We start from the raw sequence: 25,384 nt of genomic DNA, 5'->3' as shown, positions 1-25,384 counted from the left end.
TGATAAAATCAGACGTGTCATTATCAGATTTCCTCTTTTATTATATTGAACATTATTGGCTACACTAGTTATACTGACACTGGTAAACGGTTGTTCTCTTGCATAACACTGTGTTCGCTATGAAAGAACAACATATTAAATTCTTGTCGCAATCATAATTCTAAAATGCAATATGATTATTTAAACGATGTGCACGCTTTCTGTTTCATTTTCACTGCTAAGAGCGGTTCATACTTCCTGCGCGGCTCCTAAACGATCACTCTGTGGCACAAACTGAATGTTATTTACAACTTGATTACCTGTTATTCACAGCCTATGCAGGTTCTGTTCACTAAAGTAGACGCACGCTTGTCTATTATTAAGTAGGGCACGTGCCCGCCCTCTCTGGCAACAGCTCACGGTCAGCAGCTCATGTCACGTGGGATTTCGTGGCCGCAAATACATCATTATATAAAGACAGAAATGACATTTTTGGGTGAATTATACCTTATAAATACAGTATGTGACTCTTTCAACACCATTTGTCGGCGTCCATACCACTGAGCAACGTATATAAAACAGTGGGTAGACTTGTGCGGCTGGCATTTTTCCCCTCCTAAACTGGAAAATATGCAACCCAGGCTCATTGTGGAAACGTAGTCCCGCGGACGTTTCTGGAGGCCGCGGAATACGTCCCGGCAGGTACGTACGGCTGCAGTTTTTGTTTTCGCGAATCCACGAGAGGCCGCTGTTGTGCGCTTTTTCGCACCTCAGACGCCTCTCGCGAGTGCGGTTCGCGCCCGCGCTGTTCTCGCGTGAACCCACCGGAGGCCGCTGTCCGACTGACCGGATGATTGACTGCGCTACCGGCCAATCTGCCGACCCGCCTTCCTCGTTCTCTGAACCCAACCAATTTTACAGATCGACCCGCCCGACCGCTCGCTTCCCTAAACCCGAGCAACAGTTTACAAAAGCCGTCCAAAAAAATAAAAGCCCCGATTTTTTTTTCTACCGCGTTTTCAGATTTTACCGCATTCTCACCCTGTCACGAAACTCGTTCACCTAATTTTTGGGATTCTGTTTTTGTCTTACCTGATTGCTGGAACCGCTCTTCCCTGAACTCGAAACCGGTCGCCGTGGTCAACTCCTTTCTGCATCTCGAGCCTGCCAACGTACACGGTGAGCTAAGTGGACAAACGGGTTGCAGCGGGGAAGCCCTCCACAAGGAGGTAAGGCAAGCGCAAAAGGGAACAGCGTCACATCAACCCGCAGCGTTCGCTTGAAAAAAATAAATGCGGCCGTACGTCCCCCCCGGGACGTATTCCGCTGTCTCCAGAAACGTCTGCGGGACTACGTTTTAAGAATGAGCTTGGGTTGAAAATATGATTGGCAGAATTGTAGAAATGCTGGATTAAGATCATCTAGGGGGTCGAATCGATGTTTTTTTGATTAATTGTGCAGCTCTATCATGCCGTTTCAATTTTCTCAAGATTTCTTTTGAAAAGGCTCATTATCATATTTAATTGTGGTTTTAAAAAATGAAAATATGCATGACTGCCTCTATGCCATTTTAAAAATATAAATTTTATTTAGGTACCCCACTCCACTATAACAACCACCAACCAATGAGAGATTGTAAACATAATAAAGCTGATTGGCTGAAATTGTTGATGGCCAATCAAATGTGACTTCGCTTGCGCTCATTCTCTCTCTCACACACACACTTACATACACACTCTCCAAAATTGCTTGCGAAGCTTACGTTTAATTTCAAATTAGGAATCACCAATAAAATGTAAACAGCAGCTATCTCTTTAGTTTCATTCCTAAACACTTGAATCACAGAAAATCTGCAGAAATGCATGTCTGGTTTGAGCCTCGCCCCTTGAGAATTCTCAGTCTACATCGATCGATAATTAGCTCATATGCTAGAAGGCGGGGCTTCATTCATCATATTGACCGTTACACTTCTCCCCATTCAAAACTATAGTAGTAACATGTCTTGTGTATTCTATAGACTTTGATTATAATACATGCATGCTAGTGTTGGTGGTTAACAGAGACTCTCCATAGGCCTAATCTATGTTATACTGTAAAAAAAAACAGCCCTTATTGAAAAGCTCTACCCCTTTACCCAACCCTTATAGGAAACCTGTGGCAAAATGTGAATGTCCGAAGATCCCTTTAAGTATGATTTTTAAGCATTTTGAATTACATGGACAGTGACGCAGTGGGTAGCAATGTCGCCTCACAGCAAAGAAGGTTGCTGTTTAGAGCCTCGGCTGAGTCAGTTGGCATTTCTGTGTGGAGTTTGCATGTTTGCGTCGGTTTCCTCCGGATGCTCCGATTTCCCCCACAGTCATAGTCCAAAGACATGTGGTACAGGTGAACTGGATAAGCTAAATTGTCCGTAGTGAATGTGTGTGAATGAGTGTATATGGATGTTTCCCTGTACTGCTGGAAGGGCATCCGCCGAGTAAAACATATGCTGGGTAAGTTGGTCGGTTCATTCCACTATGGTGACCCCAGATTAATAAAGAAACTAAGCTGAAGGAAAATTATTGATTCAATCATGTGGTATCTGATTAGAACATTTATGTATATCCTTTCTAATGTGTTTGAAATCTATCCAAAACAAGCATCTTCACTAGTGGTCCCATACTTCTACATCTCGAAATGCATCACACAGACGTCAGAGAGTCCTTTGGGACGGCCAATAATCATATTTCCTTGCTGCAATCTGAGATTCAGGTGAAGAAGGGTTCAGACCACGAGCTCAGGGCAGAGCTCATAATCACAACATAATTAGAGCGATGAGCATATCATCTCATAAGTCCATTGATCCATGATTAAAACCATTTATAAAGCCCGACCGTTTGCAGAGCCAAAAGAGAGAAGGTATACAGTACACAAAGCGCACATAATCGCTCTCCATCTTCATAATTATGCCAATGGAAATATATTAATATGTTTAGAGCATGTGCAACAGCAATCAAGCACGTCCATGTTTTACTCTTCCGCTATCTTCCCCATCCTCCCATTCCTGCCTTCTACACACCCTCTGCACTCGTTCTCCATTCACTTTGCTCTTCGCTTTCCCTCTGATGTGCCTGTTTCTCTGCACTGAGCTTCACTGCAGTACTCAGTTAGTCTAGCTAAAGGCTGCTGGTTTTTGCTCAGAAACATCCATCGTTTTTCTGGAACTGGGGTCGGAGGGGTGAAAAAGGGCTGACGCAGAACAGGATCACAGAGAATAGGCAAACTAATGGACAAAATGTAATTTGTTTTCTACATGCAGATACATTTGTGCCAATTATCTTCTGCATCTTTAAGCTTGGAGCCATGTATTGATGTACCCTGATGTATTGGACTCGTTTGATGCTTGCTTAAAATCTGATCTTTCCACATATTACATCATTTCTTTCCCCTCCAGCGGCTCATATGTGCTTCACTTTTCCTTTTTATTTATTTATTTATTTGGACGAATAGGTTTTGAAGACTATCAAACTGTTATATGTGATCATTTCAATTAGAAATCATCCGTTAATGTTTTTAACAAACCAAGAAGCGCTGTTTGGAGTTTTGCTCATTTCTTTTTATGGGTTTCTGTGGAGGAAATCAAAGTAATTTAATTCTGTCTTATCCTGACAGACCCTTATAATGGACCATTGGCATGATTATAATAATTACTTACGACTTAAACAATGCCTGCCAACTCCTTGTGTGTTTATGAATGGCACTTAGTCATTGGCAAAGCTGATCAGAGCCATACCCACCACCTAAGAATAGCAAGTCTTAATCATAAGCAAATACAACCAGTGTTGCCAACTATTTTCAATGAAAGGTGCTAAGCTCTGCCTGAAAAGTCACTAAATGTCGCTAGATTACATCATACGTCATTTGCATATTACTGACATTATCATGTCCAACTGTGTCTGTTTGTTTATCAGCCTATGGTAAATAAAGGGGTATTTATATTTGCTTTACGCTTTTCTGTATGCATGTCAATTTAACGAAATGTATTGCTGTTCAAATACAGTATATCAGTATAGACGTGTAGTGAATTTGCAGTAATCTCTCAGACAATAGTAATAATAAATATTAATAAACTCAGACAAGATCCAAAACTCTCACTAAAATACCTGTGATCGTTAACAAGAAAAAAATTAACAGTCAAATTAAATTGTTCAGTTTAAAACAAAGGGGAAGCAGATCGATTAGACTGTACAAGGGAAATACCTCATACTTGCGGTGCTAAACGTTGAGAAAAATAGGAATGGTACAGTACGGATACATGAGAGTCTATCTAAATCTCCAGTAACACCAAAAACGTTGCTAGATTTGTCGCTAGTCACTTTTTTTTAAAAGTTGTCAATAAGGGGGTCTGAAAAGTCACTAAATAAAGCAACAAAGTCGCCAAGTTGGCAAAACTTGATACAACCTCATCATCCAGGAAAATGGCAGCACCTTCAAATAGTATTACTTACTCATATGCACTATTAAAAATAATGACTGGATCCAAAACTGTTCTGGTGTCTGACATCAAATAATAAGAATAATTAATTAGCAATAAATAAATATACAATATAATATTTAGCATTAAAGATTATGAAAACTGTTAAACTAGAAAATAAAACTGTATGTGTCATTGTGTTTTATTTAAATTATTGTTATTAGCATTTTTAACCAGTTAATATATCAAATAATAATAGTAATGCATGTACTACTCAACTAAATTATTATCATTATTCATTATTATTATTATTCATTCATTCATTCTTTTTCCTTCGGCTTAGTCCCTTTATTTTTTAGGGGTCGCCACAGCAGAATGAACCGCCAACAAATCCAACATATGTTTTAGGCAGTGAATGCCCTTTCCAGTACTGGGAAACAAACAACGATATACTCTTGCATTCACACACATACACTTCAACCAATTTAGCCAACCCAATTCACCTATACCGTCTTTGGTCTGGTGGAAACTGTAGCACCCGGAGGAAACCCATGCAAACACAGAGAAAACATGCAAACTTCACCCAGAAACACCAACTGAACCAGCCGGGGCTCAAACCAGCAACTTTCTTGCTGTGAGGCGACAGTGCTAACCACTGAGCCACCATGCCACCCTTTATTATTAGTAGTATTATTATTATTATCAACTGCAAACATCCGAAAGCATCCAACTCTTACTTTAAAGAACAATCTAATGCTTTAAATAACCCAGAAACCTACAGCATCAAAGATCTCTAAAGAACCGTATAGTAACTATAAAAAACCCATTCTGCTAAAATTAGTGCTTGGGAAGTAGAGCATTCTTTACTGAACCTAAGAGCTATTAAAGGCCCAAATATAAACCAAAGACACGACTCTGAACATAAACTTCCAGAAAGCACTCAGAACAATAAACTCCTTTATTGATAAAAGAAGCAAAATGCAAAATGGCCTTTTTATTACGAGATGCTCAATGTGGTTTATCGCGTGTCAGATTAAAAGTGTTTTTTTAATGCAGCACAATGAGTACAGATCACCCCTTTTAAACAAAACTGTGCATCAAACAGCCCTTCCCAAAAGACTTTTCAAGCTCCATTTGCACATACTTGAGACCAGGTACACTGTCTTCTTTTTAGTGAACATATTTAGAACACAAAAGTACCAAGAGTACAAAAATGCACGCCATTTCGAATGATCCACACTGCTCATAAATGAGGCCCGATGTGTAAATCCTGGGCCTCGTCTCACTGAAGCTTCCTAATCAGTGTGTCTGGATAAAGCTATACGGCGCTGTGCTTGAGTTAAATCAAGAGGAATCAGGAGCTGAAGGAGGAATCTCAGAGGGGATAAGTACTCTCGTAACCCAAGTAAAGACGTGGTCTTACATGTATATGTGTGAAAATGCCGAAGGAACCATTCTGTGCCTTGAGAGCATGAGGGGACTGTGTGTTTAGCTACTACAAACTTCACAGTGGTGGTCAGAATAAAAATGGACAGGCCGACAGCCTGCAGTGCAACTCCCCAAAGGCTTCTCTTATAAATAGTGTTAAGCCAATGGTCTTTTGTGGAGGGAGGAAAAGGCATTTACTTGCTCTGCACCAGCCTTGAACTTGAAAGAGGCTGTAGGTAGAATTCAGATACTCCTGGTTTTAGGAACACCGGTGGCCTGTTATGTGAACTGCAGCCTGCAACTTGCGTAATTGTTCTGTGATTAGTAGAATTAGGTTCTAAATTATTTTATGAACATAACGAGAATCTATATGTCACTTCTAAAAGCAACATTTAGATGAATATCATGCAAATAGGAACTTTTTCTAACAACAAAAATGACAGCAGTGAGTTAAAGCATCTAATAGTAATGTTTGCAGTTCGCACAAACTCTGCAATTCTCAAACAATTAAATTTATTTTATTATGAAGCATGTTGCCTCATAAGGGTCTTTTTTATTATTGATTATTGTTTATACATCATCTAAAAGCTGAAAAAATAAGCTTTCCATTAATATGGTTTGTCAGTACAGGACAATATTTGGAAATCTGTATTCCGAGGCTTCAAAAAGCTTTTAAATCTGTCTAAATTAGGTGCTAAGCAATGCACATTATTAATCAAAAATGTAGTTTTTTATATATTTACACTGAGAAATGAAAAATTATCTTCACGGAACACGATCTTTACTTAATATTCTAAAAAAAAAACAATAAAATCTATATCATTTTTAACCCATACAAAGTATTACTAGTGCAACATACAACTGGTGTTTTGGTCCATGGTCTCATGCAAGCAGTTTTTAGACTAACAAGAATGTTTTGGGTCAAACTAAAACTGTACAGTATAGTACAGTATGTTTTTTATAGTCCAACGAATTTTTGATGTCAAAGATAAGCTTTGATTTCTTTTTTTATGATTTAAACATTTGTTTTGAGTGCCATAGAATGGAAATGAGGCTTTCAAACAAACTCTTCACATCCTTTTGATTTTCTTGAGTCCTTCATATAAAAATGAGTCATCATGTTTTCACAGACAACCTAAGTAAGGAATGTCTATCAGTTAATTTTTTACTAGCTATTCACTCACTGTCAATAAACATTACATAAAAAATCATTTTCATATATAGCACTTTTAAAACCTTTCGCTCCCGTTTGTCTATGTTTAAATTGATTTCAATTTGTAAATGACATCCAAAAAAAATCCCACCACCAGTCATAATTTAACATTAGGTAAATCACATCATCATGTACACATAAATATGTTGCCATTTCTCAGTCCTTTTGTGACAATGAGTAGAATTAAACGGATTTGGTTGGATATAAATAACATCAGTATTTATCTTGGCATAATTAGCCCTGATCCCTTTTTTCAATCCCAACAATTAGGTATATCTTCTATTTCCCCCCCAAGCACTAATCTCTACACTAGCAGAAGCTAAATGAATCAAACGCTGGTTCACATGTCATTTTTTTTCTAAATAAGGGCGGAATATAATTGAGTCAATGAGCAGTTAGTTAACCTACTTATTCAGTTCGCTTCTGCTCGAGCTGCATGTGCAGTAACTGGAAAGCCAGCAACATCAAGACATCAAACAACATCAAGATCAATGCAAATGATCTCATGCAACGTTTATAATATTTCACCCTCCTTCTCTTATGTTGCAGTATACTGTATATATGACATGGAAAAAATAAACCAAAAACCCTCTTGTATATGAAGTAAGTTCTATCTATCTACTATCTAGATAGACGGCTATCTACTTACACGGCCCATGGCAGTGATCACTCATGCAATAAACTGGACAAGGGACCAATTTTAATCAATACTTTCACAGAATCACATGAGAGCAAATCTCATTTTCAGGACAAAACCACAATCTAATAGCTCCACAGTCTTTTTTAAGATGTGCTTTGAAAGTCTACTTCAATCTACAGACCCCTAACATCCATCTCGGACCTTAATGCGGTTGAACAGTGAGCTGCATCCACATCCAGGACATGCTTTCACGGTCAGCAATCAATTATTTATTAACTTAAGTTGCTCCAAGGTTCAGAGGTCCCTGATCAGTCCTCAAAGTGCTCTGATTCTCCGTGACAAAACTTCCAAGTGCTGTCAAGTTGCAAGTGCTTCAGTCATTTATTAAACCCCTGCCCATTCAGTACAGGTGCACCTACTAGTCATCTTCAAAAATTAATTTGCTATCATGTAGGAATTATCCATCAGGAGTGGAGGTGCAAAATCAAAGTCGTGCACATAACGTGTGAACACCAGTATGCACTGTAAACATACGTGCATTTTATTTCCACTCATCGTGGAAGTCTCAACATAAACAACCAAACCACGCAATTAAAGAATAAACGCATCCGTATTTTGCTTACCTTGCGTTTAAGTTAGCAGTTCAGACTCGCATTCCCGTACGGATAATAGTGAATATTCCTCCGGGTGAGAGGGATTGGTGCGCGTGCGGACGGTCTGTTACTCGCCGCTGTTTGAGATCCTGACAGCGGCGCTCAGGATTCCCTCTGCCCGTGCCTCGCGCTTCCATTGGTCGGCGGAGCTCCCCGCAGCACCCCGCTCCTATACGGGAGGAGGGGCGGAGAGAGATGCGGTCGTACACGCGACGACATGCAAACACATCCGAAGAGCAAATCTGCTACTTAATGAATGAATATGCTGGTGGTGTTTAAAGAGGTTTATAAGCTGCAAAATTACGAAGGAATAATCTTCGCGTCAGGAAGAATAATGCGGGATTCGGTGGCATTTACAAGGCTTTGAAACAAAGAAGCACTGCTGCTAGTTGCTGTTTCTTTTTTTCTGTGCAGTGCATTTTGAGGTCAAATTAACATTACACAAACGACTTTACTGGAATTGATGCCTGAGCATTGGTAAAACAGACGGATAAAGCTTCTTATGTGCTGAGTAAGACACGGAGAAAATAAGTAATGCAGTGATTGCCAACTTAACTTGATATGCATTATCAAGTTAAGCTGCATCCATGGTGTAATATAATTTACATAATCTTATTTTATATATAATATGTAATATAATATGTAAATTATATTGTATGTAATATAATTATTCGTTTATTTTACTTTGGTTTAGTCTCTATTTCTAAGCTCACCACAGCGGAATGAACAGCCAACTATTCCAGCGTACAGTGTGTTTTACGCAGTGGATGGACGCCCCTCCAGCTGCAACCCAATACTGGGAAACACCCATACACTATGGCCAATTTATTCAATTCACCCATAGCACACGGCTTTGGACTGTGGGGGAAACAGGAGCTCCCGAAGGAATCATGCAAACACTGCGGAACAAACTCCACACAGAAATGCCAACTGACACAGCTGGCACTCAAACCAGTGACCTTCTTGCTGTGAGGCAACAGTGCTAGCCACTAAGTCACCTGTAATACAAATATTTTAATATTTTTTTATATTTATTTATTCTAGAAAAAAAGACCTATAAATTCATGATAAATCTTTTTTTTTCTAATCAGTGACTTCTTATTAATTAGAGATTGTTTAAAAAGGTTTCAATCCTACCATCACTCAAAAAAAAAAAATAATAATAATTGCTGCTTGTTCAAACTGTATTTAAAATAAGCCAAATCAACATAACTCTTGAGTTTTTGTAGGGACAACTTAATTGTTTTATGTCTAATCCACTTAAATAAAAAAAGTTAACTTAATCGGTTTGTGTTGGGACAACATGAAGGAACTGTGTGAAACCCAGTTTTCTTTACAGTGATGGTTTACCCTGTTTTGCTGTACTGTACTTACCCTTTTTTGAACACATTATTAGAGAATTATTAAGAATTACATTTAAATGATTTTGACTGTTATTATTTCTGGGATAATCAGGCAGGCAGATTACGCTGTTAAATTCAGGCTATTAACATCACAAAACTAAAAGAGATTAAAAGCAACAGCGGCAATAATAAACAACACTGATTCATACCAAAGTGCATGCAAGAAACATAGGTGTCACTGTAAACCAATACTACATATAATATCTTGTAATAATGTAATGATATATATTAACTGTAGGCATCATAAATAACCATTGTTCTTCTGTACAGTAATGCTTATCAATTGTTCATATTACAAGCTTATTTATCATAAACAAATGAGGGATATTCATCCATTAATTCATTTTCCTAAGGCTTAGTACCTTTATTTATCAGCGGTCGCCACAGCGGAATGAGCCGCCAACTTATCCAGCATATGTTTTACAAAGCGGCTGCCCACCCAGCAGCAACCCAGTATTGGGAAACATCTATACACACTCCAGTTAATATATCAAATATTAAAAGTAATGCAAGAATAATAGTAATAGTACTACTGTACTAGAACTACTGAGTTATTGTTATTATACATTCATTCCTTCATTTTTCTTCAACTTAGTCCCTTTATTTATCAGGGGTCGCCAGAGCGGAATGAAGCACCAACTTATTCAGGATGTGTTTTATGCGGCGGATGCCCTTCCAGCTGCAACCTAGTACTGGGAAACAATTATTCACACATATACACTACGGACAATCTAGTTTATTCAATTCCCCTATAGCACACGTCTTTGTACTATGAGGGAAACCGGAGCACCTGGAGGAACCATGCAAACTCCACACAGAAATGCCAACTGACCCAGCCGGGACTTGAATTAGCAACCTTCTTGCTGTGCGGCGACAGTGCTAACCACTGAGACACCATGTCGCCTTGAGGGATGTATTCACCTTGAAATCTTAGAGGTCAACACTTTTAATGATGCAAAATGATCTATTCTATCTACTTAGTTTCAGTTATGTAATCATAGTCATTTATTTAAACACAGAAAACAAATCACTGGTCCTAATTTTATGCTTTCAACCTTGTGGTTCTATAGTGTCACTAACACATTGTCACTATTCATTTAATATTCACAAAAAAAAACAGAATATCACGCTTTTGGGGTTTCTTTTTTATCTGGCTCAGGCACCGTTTTGGCAGCCATGAAAGTGATTTTCACAGCCTCTGGTGTCAACTCGGATTCTGTGCAAATGAATGCAGCGTAACTTTGCAGACTTTGCACACACATTAGTAAGCAGGCCTACGGGAATATGACTTCATAAAAAAAATCATTAAAAACATGCATGCCTCTCCTAAATCCAAGTCTAAAGTGATAAACTGCTATACATCCATGTGAACAATTACACAAAGGCTCAAAAGGGCGACACTATATGTGTGAATTGATGTTTCTGCTGCATTAGATGATTTAATTATGTTCAGCACCTTGGCCAGCGACCACAAGAACCATTACTAAGAAATTGAGCTGCAGCAGATCTCAAACCAGTTTAAGCAACCAAATTCAAAGCACAACCAATGGACATGCACAGATAAAATATAGTTTTTGTTTTCATTATTAAGCAATCCAAGAATATGTCAACCTCATTATAAAAAATAAAGTTTTTACCAAAAGAACAAAACCCATTTAAATTTGTTCACTTAGATCTGCATTTTGTAATGATGTGCTCTCATGGACATTTAAGGAAATTGCTTTGTTTATCCAGGCTGATCTCACGAGAAAATGTAAGGATCTTACGTTTTGTCAGTTTAGAGGCTAATTCGTACAAATTCGATGAGTTCAGCTGACGAAATTGTACGATTTTAAAAAGGAGGCGTGGCACCCAACCCCACCCCTAAACCAACAGTCATTGGGAGATGAGCAAATCGTACTAAATTGTACGAATAAGATTGTATGAATTCATACGAATTAGCCACAAAAATCAAAACGTTATGAATTGCAGTGAGATTGTGTTGGTTTATCCATGAAATCTTAGGTTTTTTCCAAAGGTAAAAAATTCCTTTTTATCCAACCACATTTCATGCTTTCAAGAAAGGGGTTAAAGACTCACTTTTTTCATATTTTATTTTAACAATAAGTATTCTGCAGAAGGATTGGGTCTGTAGAATAAATAATTACACTCACTTGTTCATAATATCGCTGCCTTTTAAATATATGAGCTACATATTTAAGATGTCACAAAGCTTCAAATCACGTGTCATGTCTGTAACAATGAAAATGTTTATATTGTGTAATAAATATTTTCACAAATAAGATGAAACTTTATATATAAAGCCAAAATATGTCCATGCTAATTATGATCGACAATTCGTCTCAGGTCTTTGCTTTAAACAACCATAATTTTGTGTCACGGATGTGATCATTTTGAATTTTCTATTAATATATAAGCAAATGACTAGTGCATATTTGTTCATTATGATATTATTATTTATTATACATAATTTAAGTCCTCAATGTCACATGATCCTTAAGTCATTCTAATATCATAACCAAGTTATAATAATAATAATAATTATTATTATTATTAATATTATTGTTATTTTTTATTATTATAATTATACATATATACATTTTCCTTTGGCTTAGTCTCTATTTAATTGGTCACTACAGGGGAATAAACCGCCAACTATTTTAGCATGTTTTAAGCCTCATTCACCATACAAGTGACTCGCAGCGGCAAAGCGACAAACAAACGTTAATTTCAATGGTAAGCAAGCAACTTTCGGCGACCTCCATCTACGCGAGTGACATTGACCGTTGGTGACCAGGTGGCTTGACAAGGTTGAGAATCCTTCAACTTTATATGCAAATGAAGAGCGACTTTCTTGAGCGACAGCCAGTAGGAGCACCAGTAGAGCTCACGTGATCCTCTCTCAGCTCGCTCAGAGGCCGGTTGTATTCGTGCATACACAGACCTATGTTTGTAGCAGGTCACCACCCAGAACAACAGGCAGCTACAAAGCTGGAAACCAGTACTGGAAAACACCCATACACACTCATTTACACGCACTACGGTCAATTTAGTTTATTCAATTGACCTATGTCGTATGTCTTTGAACTGTGGAGAAAACCGGAGCACCCGGAGAAAACTCACGCGAACATAGGAAGAACATGCAAACTCCAGCCGGGACTCGAACCAGTGACTTTCTTGCTGTTTCCTCCGGGTGCTCCGGTTTCCCCCACAGTCCAAAGACATGCAGTACAGGTGAATTGGGTAGGCTAAATTGTCCGTAGTGTATGAGTGTGTGTGTGTGGATGTTTCCCAGAAATGGGTTGCGGCTGGAAGGGCATCCGCTGCATAAAAACTTGCTGGATAAGTTGGCGGTTCATTATGCATTGGCTACCCCGGATTAATAAAGAGACTAAGCCGACAAGAAAATGAATAAATGAATGAATGAATTGTGGTGATACGGTGGTGCAGTGGGTAGCGTTCGCCCCACAGCAAGAAGGTTGCTGGTTCGAGCCTCGGCTGGGTCAATTGGCATTTCTGTGTGGAGTTCTCCCCGTGTTCGCGTGGGTTTCCTCGGGCTGCTCTGGTTTCCCCCACAGACATGTGGTACAGGTGAATTGCGTATGCTAAATTTGACCGTAGTGTATGAGTGTGTGTTTCCCAGTGATGGGTTGTGGCTGAAAGGGCATCTGCTGAGTAAAACATATGCTGGATAAGTTGGCGGTTCATTTCACTGTGGCGACCCCAGATTAATAAAGGGACTAAGCAGAAAAGGAAATGTATTAATAAATATATATGAATATAAATGAATATAATTAATCATTTTAATCGAAATATTATGAGTTAATGTAATTAATGCATTTTCATTCATAAATTTTTTGACGGCTTAGTCCCTTTATTAAACCAAGGTCGCCACAGCGGAATGAACCGCCAACTTATCCAACACGTTTTACGCAGCGGATGCCCTTCCAGCCGCAACCCATCTCTGGGAAACATCCACACACACGCACACACATACACTCATACACTACGGACAATTTAGCCTACCCAATTCACCTGTACCACATGTCTTTGGACTGTGGGGGAAACCGAAGCACCAAGAGGAAACCCACGCGAACGCAGGGAGAACATGCAAACTCCACACAGAATCGCCAACAGAGCTGAGGTTCGAACCAGCGACCCAGCGACCTTCTTGCTGTGAGGCGACAGCACTAACTACTGCGCCACTGCATCGCCCCAACTCTTAGATTTTAAACTTTTTAAGACAAGAGAGTGTGTAATTTACATGAAAATATAAACTTTTTAAAAATTCTAATAGATAAAAAAAGTATTATTATCAGAATTAGATTTTCTATTGTCAGTGTACAAAATACAATGATATTTGTTATTGCACTTATTTTCAGTGCAAGTCTTACTTGCCTAAAACAACAATATTAGAAGCAAGAAGGGTTAAGTAATAAAAATAAAATAATTTTATCTTCACAAAAACATGCAGATTAGACACAAATGACATATTATATTATATTATATTATATTATATTATATTATATTATATTATATTATATTATATTATATTATATTATATTATATTATATTATATTTGGAGCTCCCATAGCCACTTACAGATAACCTCAGCATTGTACAAAACCTCAAAGTTGTAATTTTACTGAACCAAAAAAAATCTCCTCTGATAAATAAAATAACTTCATACAATCGTATAATTTTAAAGAGATCATATTTCATAATGAAAACATTATTATGCTTGCTTCCCATATGAATCTCTGATGTAAGGTTCAGCAACCGTGCTGTAACCAGAAGAGCTATAATAATACGATATAACTAAATATTTCAGCATTATTCTCTCTGTACAGATTCATTTAAGCAGCTGAGAGACAGTCCTCTGCCATTGTGCACTATAATTGTAGATGACAATGATATCAGCTATGGACAAATACAGTGATTTGTGATGAGCACGACACATCTGGTGGAGAGTAATTTCCGTACACTAAAGCAAATGATCATTTAGAAACATATTGTGTGATATTGACTTTAATTTCTTCTTCAGACACAGGTTTGTAGTGGAATATGATAGAGAGTGGATAGAGCAGAGCCATAATTACAGAAGCCACATTATATAGTTGAGTAATGACTGCTTAGTAATAACATAAAAAGCTTTAAACATCACACCTTCAGAATCCGTATTTCATAAATCAGCCCAATACAGCCCAACTGTGCATTGATATTAACAATAACTTATAAATCTGTAAGAACATACCTATTGTGTGCTCAGATGTTGTTAAGTGACTGTATATATACTTTTGTTGTACCCATAACTTATTTACCCATTTTCACCATGCACTATAACTATAAGGACAAGGCATCATTCAAGGTTCAGACCACAGCCATAACAATAAAAATATAGAAACGATAATGATTTCAAAATGGTCTCAAATGGATAAAACAATGATAGGCAGTCAGATTGTATTTGATTATAAAAGACTCACACATTCAGTGGACAATGTAGAGAAAATGCCATCAGAATGAATGATGAAAAGTGGAACATAAGCTAATATGCAATCTAGGCTAGCAAACAGCAAAAACATAATAAAAGTACCTCAGTGCTGTTTAGTGCTAGTTTGATATTTTTGTGGTTTCCAGCATTTTGCAGAGGTAGTTGCCAGAACTTTACTATAAAAAATAACAATCTAAAATAAAATACATTTAAAAAGTTGATAGGAATATTAAGGAATAACAAAAAAGTGGGCAGATATTAACACACTCTACTTAACACATGAATGAACATAAACATTAATGTAACATTCTCTGAACATAACATTGTTTAAAAAAGTGATTATTAATTAATTAAGTTCTTTAAACTCAAGAAAAACAAGATTAGGTCAAAAGTGAATGAAAATTATATGAAAAATAATGAAAATCTAGATAAACCTAGGCATAGCTGGATAAAAAGAGTTAAGTACACTGAATTGGCAAACTGTGAGCCACAGCGGAACAAAACACAGGTTCTGATGATCCACATAAGATCATTAATATGCACATTCAATGATTGGCCAAAACGTTTATCTAAGGTTTTGTTAAACATACTGTATATGTGGGTGTCTTATTTTGAAAACACAAAAGGCCGGGAGACTAAAAAGGATGTTTTTTTCAGAAGCATGCAACAGATTGTCAGAACCCAAAAAGTGGGATATATGGACTATACATTTATTCAGCACCTCGCCAATGCTTTTTGTTTACCACAATCATGTAACCCTGCAGTCCAAGACCCATTAATGCAGGATTTATATATTCGCCTGGCACTGCACCGCGCACCTCCGCTGAGTGCTTGCACACCTCACAAGACGGACAAGTATTTTACTCGCTGAGTTCACCGTTGTGGTATTCTTTAAAACGATAGGGGGTGGTCAAAAGAAACTGACCGTAACATCAGACGGAAACACAGAAAAGTCGAATGTTTCGGGAACAACGTCATACCATTAATATCATTCAATATTTTTTAGTATCCTGACTTGCTGTGGTTATTAAAAATCCCACGACACTTCTCATAAACAGTAGGAGTGTAATCTGTGTTCTGGGCAAATTCCCTCCATTGGCCCTTTTCCATTATGGCCTCCCAATCATCCCCATTCACCAAATTAGATTAAATGTAATGCACCTCTTTTTAGTTTAATTTGTATATTGTGAGGTGTTTGTAATGAGGCAACAAAAATATGTAAACGGCAGAGTATACAGTAAATGATTAAAGTATGCTTGTGCGTAGTGAGTTCATAATTATTTAAAACTGTACCAAATACGGTCAAAACCAAACTTTTCGTTCTAGGGGTAATTCCTGTGGTTATAAATGAGCATATAAAACCATTTCTATAGACGTTTTGAAGTTACTTTAGCCACAAACATACTATGTAGATATTAGAATAAATTTAATATATTGAATTGGTGCACTCTATGGCACCTTTACGATCTGTTTACTAGAAGGTTTTTTGACTAATGGTTCTTCTTTAGCATTACTGTGAAATCCTATTTAAACTATTATTTCTAATAATGTAAGCCTTTTTTAATATAAAATGCTTTATATTTCATGTCATGTTCACATGTTTGTTTCATGCATCCATAAATGGCACAGTCTGGGCCAGGCAGCAGGGACAGTGATATTTACTCAAGCTATCACATGGCTGTGTAATACACAAGGCACATCACAACACGTCTCCATCACACAGTGTGTCCATGGCAATTGCAGGACAGGGAAAAACTGAAATCAAATTTCCACTGAGACTTGTGTCAAATCACAGCTAAAGGTCACCTCTGAATTTAGTGTGCGGTCACAGCCTCCACCTCCCATGTGTCGTCTGAATCAGAGGACATGAAAAATGTGATCGCTGCTCAATCCCGGATATGTGCCCCCACACAGCTGTCCTCTGCCTCTCTCACCTCGGCCTAAATGATTTACCAAAAAATATTGGTTTTTTAAAACATTAAGCAATACTTACACTATTAGTACTTCATTTATTATATACAGCTGAAGTCGGAATTATTAGTCCCTTTAAATTTTTTTCCTTTTTTTTTAAAATACTTTCCAAATGATGTTTAACAGAGCAAGGACATTTTCACAGTAATCTGATCATATTTTTTCTTCTGGAGAAAGTCTTATTTGTTTTATTTCGGCTAGAATAAAAGCAGTTTTAATTTTTTTAAATACCATTTTAGGGACAAAATTGTTAGCCCCTTTAAGCTATATTTTTTCTCGATAATCTACAGAACAAACCATCATTATACAATAGCTTGCCTAATTACTCTATCTTGCCTAGTTAATCTGTATAGAAGTGTCTTGAAAAAGATTTAGTTAAATATTATTTACTGTCATCATGCCAAAGATAAAATAAATCAGTTATTAGAAATGAATTATTAAAACTATTATGCTCAAAAATGTGTTGAACAAATCTTCTCTTCGTAAAACAGAAATTGGGGAAAAAATGATCGAGCGGTCTAATACTGTAATTCAGGGGGGCTAATAATTCTGACTTCAACTGTATGTCATTCTAAAGCTATATTTCTTTTTATAAGAATAATTTTTCAAAACAAAACATGAATAAAAGTAGTTAAAGTACTATAAAATACTTCTGTTAAGTCAAATAACTGGTTCAGTCAGACTTGAAAATTAATACCTGGAAGTTTAGAACAGTGGTGCCCAAACTTTTTCCAATAAAGGGCCAAAAAGCAAACTTGATTGAGGGCTGTGGATCGAAAATATACTAAATATATTAAATTTGCCATGGGTAATTCTCTAATTTATTCGGTAGTTAACTTAAAAATAATTAGAATAAGTTGCTTTAAATCATATTTTCTAATGTAGTATCATAGTTAATATTTTATAATGGCTTTATTACATTAAAACATAAACAGTCCTATTTATAACACAAGTTTAATGCTGAATACACAAGTCAAGCTTACTTTGATTTGCTTGCAGATGTCTTGTGCAGTTTGCTGACAGTGTTTACAGTGTTTAATTGAATCTTTACATTTCAGTTGGGTTTTTGGTAATTCGGCAAAAAAAACAAAGGATCAAAAGGTTACGTTAAATTTGAAATGACGATCACTGTCAAAGGCATAGGTCCCACCTCCCCATCATTCTCCCTCTCTTATTTCAGATAGGATGGCAGGCCAAATCAAAGGTTACCCTGGGCCAACTTTAGCCCGCTGGCCCTACTTTTGCATCTCTGATTTAGACTAAAGAAATATAAGAAACAAAAACAATGAACAAACAGACAATAATGATAATAATAAAATTATATAATAATATGTTATTATTATTATTATTATTTACTTTATTTGACATTTTATAAAGAATTTCTTTAAATTTAAAAATCACAATCATTTTTTTTTCTCTAATTTTTAAATAATAAATTTACATTTTTATTGAATAATTAACTGCATTTAAATCTTCAGGTTTGAAACAGAAGTCTATTAGGTATCATCAATGTAACATAACATAAAAACACAATTTATTGAGCTTTGACAATATGAAATATTTGGCTGATGCTTGTATGATTTTTTTAAATTTTAATTGGATATGCTTCACCTCCATTGTGTGAGTTTGTGACACACAAGAATAATAATGATCGGGCAACATGATCTATTACTAGAGGAGACTGTGCTGTGCAGTTTAGACGTACACATTTTGCACGGTCAGTCTATTCAGTCAAAGCTAGTCATTTCTGGAACACACTTCCTACTGGTTTAAGGGCTATTACAAGTTATTTAACATTTAAATACATGTTAAAGAAATGGCTAAAAGCAAATCAAGTTTGTAATTAAGTGTAAATCTTTTCTCTAACTTTTTAGGAAATTCCTATTTTATGTTTTAACCTTTTGTCATATGTACCTTTACTGTTATTGTATGTGTGATAATGTGTTTTTGGATTTTTAGGTTGCCTTTTAAAATCTGGCAGTGGGCAACAGATGAAAATTAGCCCTCGTGGCTAACTCTGGCTTATTTACAGTTTTACTGATGATAAATAAGCATTGTCCCTGCTAAATAACTAAATTTCATATTTCAAACATCTAATAAAAACAACAAATTACTAGTTTAACACTTTATTTTACCATGCACAAGTATTATTGATTATTTACAATAGGGTAAAGGGATTATGCACAATTTACTGTTATTACCATTGTAGGCATGTGTAGCATGTAACAATGACATCGCCAACTGTGTTTCCAATCAGTATTCTAAAATAATATTTATGTCAACAATAAAACTGATTATTAAGCATTATTAAGAAGTATTCTTGATGACACTGTTAGTGCCAAACTGCAGACTATGCAGAATTATGTAATAAATAATGTGTTCCAGAATAATTGTTGGCTATCATAAATGTTGGCACCTTTTACAGCTGGAGGCAAACATTTATGAGTATAATAACAATCCGACACTGAGAGCTTGGCTTGTCAGGGTGATTCACTGTCAGTTTAACCAGCTTTTAGAAATGCTTTCTTGCCTGTAACCTGCCGGCAGATTAAACAGAAGTCTTTATGTCAGTAACCTATCAGCATATTGACAGTTTTTATGGTGCAGCACTGATTGGAATGGTTCACTGGAAAACTGTTTCTGCTCCCCGGGATGCTGAGTACAAGGAAAAGACGACCGTGGGGAATAAACATTGAGGTCGTTAGTTGATATAAAAAATTGCGGGACTCAAAAATAAGGAGAAAAGGGAGCAATATTTCACCAGGGTTATCTAGGAATTACCAAAGGAGTTTGTCAAGCTTTAGAAGCAGATGAACTGTACCCTACTAAATGTTTTCAAAAGGCGGTAAACAAAGGAAGAGGATGAAAAGCATTTTAACAATGAATATTTTATATACGCATGAATAATTAATGCTATCCCTCTAAAATTTCCACAACAAGCTCTTTGCTTTAAATTAAATAAATACTTTTAACATTTTTCTTCTTCTTCTTTTCTATTCCTAGCATAAACTAAGCCAAGAAAAAAAGAAAGAAAATCATTAAATCCATGAGGGAACGATAGTTACCTCAGTCAAAGGATAAACTGTTCTTTTATGATAAAAATGCAGTTTTAGAAAAAGGTGGACTGGATCCAGATTACATTTGGCACTATATGTCAAGAGCATAACCAATTAGTTTTATAAACAAATAGTGAATTGTTGGAGAAACTGTGGTGAAACTGTCACATTTGTGGCACAGATACATTGTTTGAACCAAATTGGACTGTCATTAGTAGGCATGGGACGACAACCGCCAAACCGCCAAAAACTTTTTATAATACTGTTCCTAAGGTATGTCTAACATTTTTTTATTTACTTTTTTTAAGCTTTAGTTCTTTTAGACAACAGTATCTCCGGCAGAAAAAGATACGGTATCCAAGAGGCCATTTTAAATTGTAATGAAATCTCATTATTTAGCCTGATATGTTTACTGTTGTAACATATTTTAAATCTTTTAAAAAATAAAATACATTGTTTTTTATATTCCAAGGTAGGAAAAATTTTGTTTTTTACCCAGACATTTAAAAATAATATATTTTCGAGCAGTAGTTACAATACCGTGATACCATGAAACTGTGATATTTCAGCCTGATCTCACGAAAAAACATAAGTATTTTACGTTTTGCCAGTTTAATGGCTAATACGTATGAATTTGTACGAGTTCAGCCATACGAAATTGTACGATTTTAAAAAGGAGGCGTGGCACCAAACCCCACAACTAAACCCAACCGTCATTGGGGGGATGAGCAAATCGTACTAAAATGTACGAATTAGCCACTAAATCAACTAAACCCAACCGTTATTGGGGGGATGAGCAAATTGTACTAAAATGTACGAATTAGCGACTAAATCAAAAACTTACGAATTGCCGTGAGATGGTGTTGGATATTTTTATCCAAGGTTATCATACCGCCAGAATCGTATACCGGTCCATGTCATTAGTGATGCCATTTAGATGATGAAGTTGATTATTTAAAATAACTGAGATTATACACTACCTGACAAAAGTCTTGTCGTCAATCTCAGCTGAAAGAGCAACAAATATTAACTTGACTTCTAGATGATCATTTGGAAAAGTGGCAGAAGGTAGATTTTTCCAAAGACTAATTTGTTGAACTGCATCCCAATCACACAAATACTGCAAAAGAACTATTGGAGACCACATGGACCCAAGATTCTCACAGAAATCAGTCAAGTTTGGTGAAGGAAAAATCATGGTTTGGGGTTACATTCAATATAGAGGCGTGTGAGAGATCTGCAGAGTGGATGGCAACATCAACAGCCTGAGGTATTAAAACATTTGTGCTGCTCATTACATGACAAACCTCAGGAGAGGGCAAATTCTCCAGCAGGATAGCACTCCTTCTCATACTTCAGCCTCCACATCAAAGTTCCTAAAAGCAAAGAAGGTCAAGGTGCTCCAGGATTGGCCAGCCCAGTCACCAAACATGAACATTTTTTAGCATTTCTGGGGTAACATGTAGGAGGAGGCATTGAAGATGAATCCAAATAATCTTGATGAACTCTGGGAGTCCTGCATGAACGATTTCTTTGCCATTCTAGATGACTTTATTAATCAGTTATTTGAGTCATTGCTGAGATGTATGGATGCAGTCCTCTAAAGTCTTGAAAGTCATACAAAATGTTCACTGCACCATGACTTTATATTCTATACTGTACATTATTTCTGGTAAGTGACAAGACTTTTGTCTAAGAAAAGTCATACCTTACTGTACTAATTGTAGCAAAACTCTTGTAGCACTTTAAATATGGAATGAAGGATAGAGATTGTGCTGCATTATAGATTGCTTTTTAGGTCATGTTCATGATCCAATGTTGAGGTGGAAATTCTGCTTCTAACGAAAGATAAAGAGCTGAGAACCACCACACAAGTGTGTAATGCTATTTGCAAATGCACTGGAAAACAAGGATTTGCCGAAATAGACTACCCCAGCTGTTTACTGTACTTTCCTCTCAAACCAACAGAGTTCCATTAAACAACAAAAAACAACAAGGCTGCAACATTCTGGAGAAGGCAAGGGCATGAAATAAGAAATTAAGAAACATAACATAAATTTGTCATAAAACAAAAATGTTCTGCTGTGTTCAAGATGTTAAGGTTTTCTTATAGCAACACATGTAATTTGAGTTATTTCAAATTAAATGAGAATACTTTATCAAATATTGAAGAGTATAAAATAAGTTTTTTCAAAATTGAAAAGAATGGGAGTTGTGCAATATATGGTTTAGGACAACTTTGATTAAAGGTTTTGATTCACTTTAAATGTTAATGACTTTAAGCACCAGGTTCACATTTCAATGGAAATCATACACAAACCCTCTGAAGTGAATTTGTCACAGATGTGCATGTAAGTAGTCATCTGTTTTAGTGATTGACTGTAGACCAATGTAAACTACCATAACAAATGAATGACCAATAATTTGTTGACAGTGGGTCATTTGCTGGTTTTAGTAGGGTTTTTGCTAAACAAGTTGAGCAATTTTTAACCTGTCTTTTTTAAACAGTGACTCGAAAGAGCAGTGGCGGCAAGCTTCACTCAGTAGAGTAAATTGCTAGCTCAGATTGATTTTCATGACTGTTAATTTACTGATATTTGTTAACATGTATGGTTGTTGTTAATTTAGGCAGCAATAAATTCCAATAGTGCTGTAATTGTTGTCACTTTAACAAATGTGTTAATTTCACAAGTTAAAGAGTAAGTACACAACCTGTGATTGTTTAAAATAATCTAACTGTTCATTATCAGTGTTATATTTAAAAATAAATCTTATCAAAAAGTGTTTTTTATTATTTTACAAATAGTCAACTATGTTTTTCATACAAATCTAAATGGACATATTTCAAAAAATGTTTTTGCTGAGATGGCCAGTCAATTTAAGAAAACATTAATTATTTTGTATATTGCATAAAGATGTAGCTTTGAGTTTATTATGCAGTAATGTTATCATGCAAAGTAATATGTTTATAAGAAACTATTTATTGTACATTTGGATTTAATGTTTTAATATAATATAATACACGGCGCCTCAGAGAGTAGATATGATGGGCTAGCTTGTCAGGTATATATGATGCTGTCACTGATATGCAAATTAGTATAAATAACATTTAGCTACTTGCAGGCACAGGCAGGGTTTATCTAGCTAGTAGCTACATTTTATTCGAAAGAGTTGGTAACACTGATGCTACTACTCTTTGATGTGTGAAGATTACAAATAACGTCAAGTTAGGCCTAACGTTAATGAAATTGTTACACGTTAGCAAATTATTACAGAAACGTATCAGAAACAAGTAGCTGCTGTTCCGAAAAAGCACTTCCCCTACATTAGTGGACTAAAATGGTAATTTTAAAGGGGTGAAAAGAAACGACTGAGTGAATTTGAGCACCGAATTCACCGGAAGACATGCCATTTTGTTTATGCTTTGCTGGTTGGAAACGGATTTACTTCTTTCTTGGTCAAACAGTGTGATAGTTATTTTACACTTAGCTTGCTGTCTCTTAGTAAAAAAATAAGTAATGCTATTTAAAACTTTATCCTGTATTCTATACAAATGTTAATTTATCAATTAAATAATTAACACAATAAACTTACTACGATATTCCGCTGTGAATGCCATCTTGTGTTCAGACGTGGAAATTAATTCAGCGCCCGAATTCTCAAAGTGCATTATGGGTATTTTCTAGCCATCGATGCTATTATATATATATGTATTTATTTATTTGTTTATTTATTTATGTAAAGTGTTAAGTGCAGTGTTTTTTACTTTCACAAAAAAGTGATTATTAAATGATCAAAATTAAAATATTAAAAATAAAATTAAAATATTTGGATCTCCTAAAAATATGGGAACGTTAAGGGAGCATTCTGATTGCTTGGAGCCTATGTTGTTGTTGACTTTAGTTATAATTTATATTTTAAAACGACACAGTTTTTAGGGAATTTCTTAAGGATGCCTTATTTTCCTTCTGTGAATCATAAAGCCAGGCTACTTTAATCTAATTGGTCATCTAAATGATTTTGACATTGATGAGCGCCATCAGAAGGCTGCTCAAGCCTAATGTAACCTTTTTAGTTATAATAAAAACAGAAGAACACTGCGTTATAGGAAGAATTGTCGTTATTTTGGCTGTTCTTGTGGAAGGGAGTGACAATGTATGACAATGCTGTGTAGTTTTACCCCAACCACCTGAAACCTCCCAGTGTTCTGCCTTTTCAAGCAAAGGATGTGCATCATCTCATTTCAAGAGGAGAGGGTGGACATCAGGTAATACTAAAAGGAATAAATGAGTTACAGTAAATAATGTCAGTAATGTTACAGTAAAATCGTTTTTAGTGTTTTCATTTCTCTATGCATCTATTAGCCTCTTGACCGCTAGTCTATAGGGCCTCCCTGTGGTCAATACAGATAATGCACAAACTGTTTGTTTCCAGCTCGTGCTTTCAGTCTTCTAGAAGTGATTTTATTTTAATTATTTATTTGAAAGGTTATGAAAAATGAATATATTCAGGTGTAAATTAAATACATAAGCTACACTTTGAAAAATGTATATTTGTGAAAAAAAGAAGTCTCTTCTGCTCACTCAGGCTAGATTTATTTGATAAAAAACAATCTAGAAATACTATTTCATTTTAAAATGACTGATTCCTATGCAAATATATCTTAAAATGTAATTTATTATTAATGTTTTTTCAAGCACGATATCTGAATGATCATGACAATAAGAATTGATCAGTGGTGGAAAGAGTACTTAAAAAGCATACTTAAGTAAAAGAACAATTACTTGCCTAAAGATGTAGTGTGAGTAGAGTAAAAGTACCAGTTGTAAATATTACTCAAAGTAGGAGTAAAAAGTAGCCCTTTTAAAAGTACTCATGTGTAGTGAGTATGCTGTTAAAAGTTGATGCATTTACATGTAATTTGTGGAGTTGTGTAAACGTAACATTCTGTAGTGCATTTAGTTATTGCCCAGCAGGCACACAACGTCATAAGATGTTAATATTAGTTTAGATTTAGGTTGTGATGTCAGGTGACCAAAATCCAATGTCTAGCCAGCGTCTAAGGACAACACTATTTTGATGTCCAATAATGACATC

At 36.0% G+C, this 25,384-nt stretch overlaps 2 protein-coding genes across 10 annotated transcripts in view; one reads left to right on the top strand and one right to left on the bottom strand.

Moving 5' to 3' along the window:
* dlgap3 (discs, large (Drosophila) homolog-associated protein 3) overlaps positions 1-23,940 on the bottom strand; it is a 332,997-nt gene extending 309,057 nt beyond the window's left edge. For 5 of the 9 annotated variants that reach the window (XR_012394581.1, XR_012394582.1, XR_012394583.1 and 2 more), the window contains exon 1: positions 8,337-8,449. The gene's annotated coding sequence lies outside the window, so the exon portion shown is untranslated. Of the gene's footprint in view, positions 1-8,336; positions 8,450-17,066; positions 17,201-17,928; positions 17,998-23,881 lie in introns of those variants that run through there. The other 4 variants (XM_073930873.1, XM_068215143.2, XM_073930876.1 and 1 more) reach the window with 3 other exon arrangements.
* The window catches only part of LOC137488539 (uncharacterized), a 366,016-nt gene that overhangs the window by 52,556 nt on the left and 288,076 nt on the right, over positions 1-25,384 (top strand). The window lies entirely within an intron of this gene.

The sequence above is a fragment of the Danio rerio genome, chromosome 19, assembly GCF_049306965.1.
Source record: "Danio rerio strain Tuebingen ecotype United States chromosome 19, GRCz12tu, whole genome shotgun sequence".
Taxonomy (NCBI): Eukaryota; Metazoa; Chordata; class Actinopteri; order Cypriniformes; family Danionidae; genus Danio; species Danio rerio.
This window is presented reverse-complemented; position numbering and strand designations above follow the sequence as displayed.